The sequence below is a fragment of the Benincasa hispida genome, chromosome 7, assembly GCF_009727055.1.
Source record: "Benincasa hispida cultivar B227 chromosome 7, ASM972705v1, whole genome shotgun sequence".
NCBI classification, from domain to species: Eukaryota; Viridiplantae; Streptophyta; class Magnoliopsida; order Cucurbitales; family Cucurbitaceae; genus Benincasa; species Benincasa hispida.
Genome location: NC_052355.1, coordinates 20,874,561 through 20,882,367, shown reverse-complemented (window position 1 = coordinate 20,882,367; position 7,807 = coordinate 20,874,561).

Here is a 7,807-nt window from a genome sequence, read left to right as displayed (position 1 = left end):
TTCTTGGAGCTTTAGAACGAGTTGTGGGACTCAAGAACAGTTTGAAGCAATGAAACCACAAGAAGAAGCTCACGGCAGCATACTATTTGAAGAACCCTTCTGCCAGCTGAAATTTTCTCTAAAATTTCTATAGAATGCATGCCTCAATTTCACTCCATTCTTTTTTATTTATTGCAGGTGAACATGCAAAAAATAATGTTGTATGACTTGCAGCTCATGTTTAGATTTAATGAAGATGAGGAAATGAGTTTTGTGTGAGCATGAAGAAGATGGTAATGGAAATCCTTAATTTTCCATTTTGTGCATGTATTTCAATATTTTCAATTTTTCTCAAAATCAAAACTTGATTTCAAAATCTATTTTGATTTTTACAACTGAAAATTTAATTTTATAAAATTAATTTTTAAATAAAACTAATTAACTCAATATCAAATATTAAATTAATTTTTGCACAAATCTATTTTCATATATTTAAATCATATTTAAATATATATTCTCCTATTCCATTTAATTTTAATTTGAACGTTCAAATTAATTTCTCAAGCTACTCTAAAGCTTATCCATTTACGAGCTAGTAGGGGGACCTCGCGGACCTACAGATCATGGGCTCCAACGATTCGAGATTAATTGGCTAAACTCATTCGACCGATCTAACCCCATTAGTTAACTAATGGGTCACTCCACTATAGCCCATAGTTGAACTCCCCTCACTGTAGATATACTATGCCCACTTTATATAACCATAATCAGTAAGTCGATCCTTCACAGGTTGTTCGTAATCACAGCTGGGTCAAAATAACCGTTTTACCCCTGTGAATACATCTTGTTCCTTAAGTTCCCACTGACCCTCTAATGAACAATTTTGATTCATAATACCTATGAATCAAATCCTTTCTCTATCATCAAGGGGGGCCCTGATTGTTCAAGACCTGAAATCAGTACTTAAGAGAACAACCTATTTGCTAACCGTAAATCGGGTAGGAGTGAATTCCATCTTGCAAGGCTATGTCCCCAACTATTCATCCAGTCTTATCCTCAAAATGGGAAGCTTATTGAGCAGTGTTGTTGGACTACCCTCACCATTTGCAGATCAAAGAATAATTCCGAACAAACAGGAGTTCATAGGTAGCTCAGGATTAAGATCGAGTTAACCTAGGTTGTGTAATAAATGAAATAGTCAGTTTTAAAAGTAAACGGTCGTTTTAAAAAAAAGTGATTATTTTTGTGGTCCAGTCTATATGAAAACTCATTGCATAGGATGCCCTCACTCACATGTCTCAACATGAACGATTTGTGGATCACATCGTTTGTAGCGTTACAACTCTTTGTAACAACTACAAAGTGGGTCGTATCCAATAGTATTACTAGGATGATATACCTAATTTCATCTATATACTTATTAGACTATTTAGGCTATATACTGTTAGTTTGATCCTATTTATGTCACTATATAAAGTTACAGTATTCAGACTATAGCCATTGACATGCTTATTAGATTTTCATAATAGAATGCAAAATCAACAATTTATTATTATTGATAAATAGAATGTTTAACACGAACTGCAAGTTCTAGGATATTCCCAACAAATACATGGATAACTACGTTTGTTTCGTAGGATTCTACTCAATAATGTCTTAAATTTACAAAATATTCCAACAATAATCTTACAATTATCCATCAATTTAATATAATTTAAAATTCATATAACATGTTTGCTTTTATTAATTTTCATTACTTTTTCAATCGATATAGTTTATATTGTATAACCAATAAGATTGATATATACGATTAATAATATTTATTTTTTGTACATAAAATTCCAATAAAGAAGAGCGTGATATATACACATACATAAGAAAAAATGAAAGATAAAAATTTAAAAATAAAAAAATAATAATAATAAAAAAAGCCTTCAATATAGAAATTTGGAAAATCCATGTTTTGGGAGCCCATCTAAAACTCTTGAGATGTACCTCATAAAGGCTCGAGCATTTTTAGATACTTGGACATGTTACATACCGTAGAACAAGTGTGGCAATCCATATATCCATTCAGTAGAAATCCTAGATTCTTACACAACAAATGTTTCATAAATTTTTTACTACAGTAATTCTCTTACAAATGAGAACCAACCCACTTTATCGTGGGTTCAAGAGTAGACCTCTAGTTAATCTTTTTGCTAGTTTAAGAATCTTATTCATTTTGATTTTTTTCAACGAATTTAAAATGAAATAATTACGAAAGGTTTTTGTTGAATGAACTTAAGATCAAATCATTACAAATTCTTCTTTGAGTTTAAACCCTTAAAATAGCTCCAAAAACTCAAGTAAAAATATTTTTTAAAAAAATGCTCCAAATTAAAATGTTTCTGCTGGAAAATTGTATAATTTTCAGATATTTTTACTGATTTTTCGAGTTTAATTGACCATTGTCTGTCACGTATGTGATTGGCTTAGAAAAATAATAATATATAATAGTACGGCCAGTCAAATGGGAGGAAATGACGTGCCACGTTTCAACTTTATATATTGTGATGAAAAATAAAATATTCAGAAGTACGCAAAGTATTCAGTTACACTTGTGAAATTCTCGGCCGCTCAGATTAATGTAATTATCCTTCTCGGATTGCCACGTGTTGCCATGTGATTGGTCCTTTTTTGCCACATCATCAATCACGTATATTTCGATAAACTTGTTTCGTAATTGGAATCTTAAAGCACTAAAGTCAAGCTTACTAATTCGTAATGAAAATTGGTATAATCGTAATCAAATTTCATTGATACATAAATCTTAATAGACCTCAGTTGCAAATGTAATTAGATTGTTTTTTATCACATTATTAAGAATTTTGTCAATTTTACTATAACCATTATGGTTAACTTTACATTTGAGAGTCAAACCGTTACGGTAACGGTAACTGAAATAGTAACAATAATGATAATCATAACTATAACGGTAACGATTCAACGTAATTTTCTGATACAATTCAATTGATCACCTCACGCTCGTCATTTAGATTACATTACTTGATTACGAATTTTCAATTAGGGTCATCTATCAGTACAGTACGAATGTGGAACGCCGGTAAACACTAAAGAATGTAAAAAAAATGGGTCCCGCTTTTCAAATTAATTTTCATTTATTGCGATACACCTTCCGTAAACGCGACCTAAAAGTAGTAGTATATTAATTCAGGTTTGTTATCTTCAAAATATTAATTAACCAATTAAGTTAATATTAATGGCCGAAAATGCAGCACTACAATAGTACATATTAATTTAGTTTTTGTACTTTGTCGTTTATAACGATTTAACTCTATCATGAAAATATTATTAAGATTTAATAAAATTTCTTACGTATGCAACTTCATAAAATGATTAAGAGTCATAGTACTCTATAAACTATAAAGATTAGTAGTACTCCGTGATATAAATTAGGGCAACAAATGTCGACTATATGACGAAAGTACCCATTTTCATTTCATGGAAGTCTCCATAGGGGAAAGAAACTTCCTCTTCAATGCTTCATCATTTTTATATTCCTCCCTCTTGATCTTAGTTATTTATAAAAAAATGACACTCGGTTCTTATCTTTAAATTGTTACGAAATAAAAATTGATAATTAATTTTGATGATATGTCTCATCATAGAGACTAAATTATTACAAGTATGAAAATATAAATACCAAATTGTTACAAATTTGAAAGTACATAAACTGAATAATTACAAATCAAAGTTCATAAACTAAATTGTTCATTTGATGAAAGTTCAATAATCATTTTATTTTTAATTTAATTGTACTACCTGTAATTAATATCTTATGTTATACTATAAATGTAGGTAGTTTAACACAAAATAAAATATTATAATTATTTTATTGTACATTAAAATTGAGGATTTCAATAAAATATAAGGATGTAAGTATGTTGATTATTTACATTAATATTAACCGTAGTGGATGTGGAAAAGGTTTTTTTTACTCACATAAAACGAAACTCTTAAGAAAAAAAACACACAGTTGCCAAATAATTTTTTATTTTTAAAATATTTAAAATCCAAAAAAAAAAAAAATGGTTGTGGTTTTCTATATTAAAACAGGTGATAAAATTAGTTATCACGTTTTCCGCTTTTAAAAAAACATAAAACAAACAATAGACAAACCAAAAATCAAAATTTAAAATGATTACCAAGATCATATTTGATAATCATTTATTTATTTTTAAAAAATTAATTAAACATATTTTTTCTCAAATTTTATAATAATCACATCTTTTTTAATTATAGAAATTGAATTTTTAAATAAGTTTTTAAATAAAAACAAATTTTTAAAAATTATTTTTTTCAAAATTTGACTTGATTTTTGAAAACATTAATAAAAAAGATAATAAATCAAGAAATTTGAGGTGAAATGAATGTTTTGAAGTTTAATTTCAAAAAAATAAAAATAAAAAACTAAATGGTTATAAAAACTACTTACATTTACTGATTTTTTTTAAATTTGTTTTCTAGATTTTATGAGTGTTTTTTAAAATCAAAGCCTAGTTTAAAAAGTTAAAAAAAAAAATAGTTTCAAAAAACTTATTTTTATAATTTAGATTTTGACTAAGGATTCAAATGTGTACTTATGAAAAATGACAACTACAATTAAAAAATTGTAAAAAAAAACAAGCACGAGTTTAAAAAATTAGAAAGTAATTGATATCAAATGAGATATTTTCTTTTAAAAATACAGACTTCAGAGCCATTAAACACATAGGTTTCTTTTACCACAAAACTCTATGAACCATCTACTCTAATACCATATTAAATCACCAATTGATTCAAAAACTTAAATTGATATATGAACATAAATTTAATATTATATCATATAATATTTTTGTCTTGTTAATTTTATTTATTTATTTATTTTTCCGTTGGATACTATTTTCATTTGTATCAGTTGCCAAGTTAGATTACGTTCGTTCTCTTCCTGGAAAATATATTATTTGGGACAATTTCAAAGTTTAAAAGATAATTTCTTCAAAGTTCAAGGTAAAAATAAAATTTGTAAAGTCTAGAAATATAATAAAAATCTAAGCTAAAAAAAGGTTGGGGTATTTTATAAAATCTAATTGGAAAAAAGTCCTTGCTCGTATGTCAACAAGAATATTTCTACTAACTATTATTAAATGTTGGACAATTATTCAATATTTTAAGGCTAATTAAAATGTTCTTTTATTATTACTAAAAAAAATTACAATGGTTTTAAACTTTGCGGATTATTTAAAAAACATTCGTATTATTTTCAGAAATTACAAACATTAACATTGACTTTTCATAATATTTGTTATAACGTTAGAATATAAATACGACCTATAACAATGTAACACTAACTTTAAAATAAAATTTGAAACCGAAACACTAGGAGACAACATCGATTAATCGGTGTTGGTTTTGGTTTCAGATGGACGTTGTAAAATTGATACATCAATTACATTGGGTTGGATTGAAAGACTTTTTAGACCCAATCCGAATTGTAAATTTCATCAATCCAAATAATCCTTATTAGAAAATGTACCCAACCCAACCCAATCATGAAATATTTAGGTTGACTTGGTTCGAGTTAATCAGATTATTTATTTAAAATTTTGTTCTAAAAAGAAATAAAACGTAATATGTAAAAATCTAATTAAATTATTTTCATATATTATAAGATGAACTACTCCATTTTAATTTATATAGTGAAAAAATTCTTTTTAAAGTACACAGAAACTACTTTTAAGAGTTGTTGAAGAATAAATTATTCAAAAATATTGAAATTAAATAAAATTAAAATCAATATATATATAAATAATTGTGTTATGAGTAACAAAAAAAAATATATTTCAAAGTTAATAATAAATTCGAGTTAGTTCGAGTTATATTAGGTGAACTCATGAACCAATTCAATCCATAAAATTTTCATTTATTTGAATCCAACCTAAATGAACTAATAATCTAATCTAAACCACATGAATTAAATTAAATTGATCGATTTTTTCAAATCATCAGATTTTTTAACATTTCTAACTGAGAATAAGAAGCATTATGTCGTTTGTTGCTACCCTTGATTGAAAAAAAAAAATAGAGAGGAAAAAAAAAGGGAGAGAAAAGGGGAAGATAAAACAAGAAAGGTAAATAAATAAAAATATACTTTTTTAAAATTATAATATATTAATAAAATATTTCCAAAAAACATTGGGAATGAGAAAATCAGTCTTGTCTTCCCAAGGTGTCCATGGGTTTTTCCAAGTTGAGCAATATTTTGCAGCAGTTAGCCAAACAAGTAGATATATTTTTTCTTTTTTTTTTTTTAAAAAAAATTATTTTAAAAGATAAAACTGATAAAAATATTTATAAATAATAATAAAATTATTACCGTCTATAACAATATATAGTAGTCTATCGTGATATAAACAATAATTTTTTTATATAAATATTTTGGTCATTTTTCTATATTTAAAAACATCTAATTTTCTGATTTTTTGTTGATCATATCAAATTTTAGATATTATTCAATTACTTCTACTAAATACATTCACATCGTTTTATCTTTAGTTTTTAATAGATAGTAATAAAATCTATAGAATGTTTTATTGTTGTGGACTAACAGCCTATCAAACTCTCAGCTGTATTGACCAAAGGATGATAGTACAGTCATTTTTATAGGTCAGATTAATTTTTTCTAATATAATTTGATCACCTCTACTGAACAGTACCATACTGTTCTAGAATTCAACTATCATAATTAATTCATATACTCAATTTAAGTATAAATAAAATAAATCCGCAACTCGAATAATTGAATTGGATTAAAAATGTTGCTTATAAAGAACAATTATTTCACGTATTTATCACCCACTTGCATTGAATTTAAAATTTAAAATTAATAATTATTATTATTATTAAAAAAAGAAAAAAAGGAAAAGAAAAAAAAAAGAAAAAGAGCCGACTGCTCCACCATCAAGCAAACACATCATATGTGGACAGAACCATATCAGTGGAAGCCTCCAAAAAAATGCTTTAGAAAAAAAAGCCTCCAAAAATGGAAAATAGAAAGAGGTTGCAAATTTGCATCTCTCTTCTAAAAGCCTCTAGAAACAAAAGAAAGATCATGGTCCAATCAATACATTCAATGTTCAAGTCAATTACATCGTCAATAGACTACTCGATCACATTTTATTATGCTTCAAAATATTTTCAATAATTTTACTATTTAAAACAATAATTCATATTTTTAGATAAAAATCTCCTTTTTTTTTTAATATAACTTTTAACACGTTAAAATGCACCGTAGTATTTTTTTAGATAAAAAATGCACACATAGTTAGTAGATAGATTACATAATATAAATGGTTGAGAACACCATCCTTTCATAGTAAAAATCTTAGCTCCATAGTGTTTTTTTTTTCTTTTTTTACCAATCTCATCAATATTTCGTACTAAAAGGAATATAAGAAGAATGGAGATTGGGAAGAGTGATAATTGAGACGAGTCAAACATTCTAGAAAGAAAATAACAATGACATAGTGCTTGTACTATCGTCTTCGAAGTCAGAGATTTGATTCTTTCACGTCACACTTTAATTATAATAACTTTACAAAAATAAATATATAAATAGATAACAATGATATAAAAATAAATATCATTAATTGTTGATTATTAATATTTAAAATGGAAGGCCCATGTATTTGTCTTTTCCTTTCCTTTTCTTTTTTAAGTTAAGACCCAACATATATATACTAGTTGGAAAAACACGTTTGATGCATGTGATTTGAAAGGTTTATGA